Genomic DNA, 1,042 nt, shown 5'->3' on the forward strand with positions numbered 1-1,042 from the left:
AATCTGTTTTTTTGCTTTATAAACTCTTGGTTCCTTAAATAGAATTTTCAAGGTGGAGGAGGACACATCAGAGAAGCTTGTGATAATCCTAAAAGATATACCAAAGATAATTGCAGTCCTCACACTGACACAAAACAATGTGACTCAAACTTATACATAACACACACAAAGTCAGGGTGATACTGGCTAGTATAGACCATTCAAGATACAGAAATAAATAGATTCTAATTCTGGTCAGAAAGCAACATAATTTGTTGATTCTAAAAAATCTACATCTGGAGTACTTAATAAAAATTAAAACTAGGTTGGCTTTTCTCTTTCCCTCATCTTGGAACCTGTGGAGGCCTCCTGGGAACAGGACTCCTAAAACAATAAATATGTCTGGAATCCTGGTCCAAGGCCATTTTTGCTGGCTATAAGAGGGGTCTCTAGAACCAGAGGGAGCACACAGCTCTTCTTAAAATTGAAGGTATTTATGCTTGAGATGAAACAGAATTCAATCTAGGCAAAAGATGTGCTTATGTGTACAAAGCAAAGAACAACACAGTGACTCCTGTGGGCAAACCAAACAAAACCAGAGTAATCTGGAGAGAAGTAACTTGTGCTCATGGAAACAGTGGCATGGTTCACGCCAAATTCCAAAGCAACCTTCCTGCTAAAGCCACTGGCCACAGAATCCATGTGATGCTGTACCTCTCAAGGATTTAAACTTACTGAAAAGTAAATAAAGGTATAGATTTGTTCTCTTATATTTTTGTTAAAAAAAAAATTAGGGATGCCTGGGTGTCTCAGTCAGTTAAGTGTCTGGCTCTTGATTTCAGCTCAGGTCATGATCTCAGGGTCTTGAGACTCAGCCCTGAGTTGGGCTCCATGCTCAGCTGGGGGTCTACTGGAGACTCTCTCTCTCTGCCTCTCCCTCTGCCCTTCCCCCAGCTTGTGTTCTCTCTCTCTCTCTCAAATAAATAAATCTTTTTAATATATGTGCTGCCGAAGCGAGCACTAAATAAATCTTTTTAAAAAATTAAAATTAGGTTGAGGACAA

The 1,042-nt window shown here is 39.3% G+C and overlaps 1 pseudogene; it reads left to right on the forward strand.

The window, feature by feature from the left end:
* Nucleotides 1-390: 390 nt before the first annotated feature.
* On the forward strand, nt 391-708 carry LOC110582664 (annotated as a pseudogene).
* Nucleotides 709-1,042: the final 334 nt, after the last annotated feature.

Source organism: Neomonachus schauinslandi, chromosome 1 (genome assembly GCF_002201575.2).
Source record: "Neomonachus schauinslandi chromosome 1, ASM220157v2, whole genome shotgun sequence".
In the NCBI taxonomy this organism is placed as follows: domain Eukaryota; kingdom Metazoa; phylum Chordata; class Mammalia; order Carnivora; family Phocidae; genus Neomonachus; species Neomonachus schauinslandi.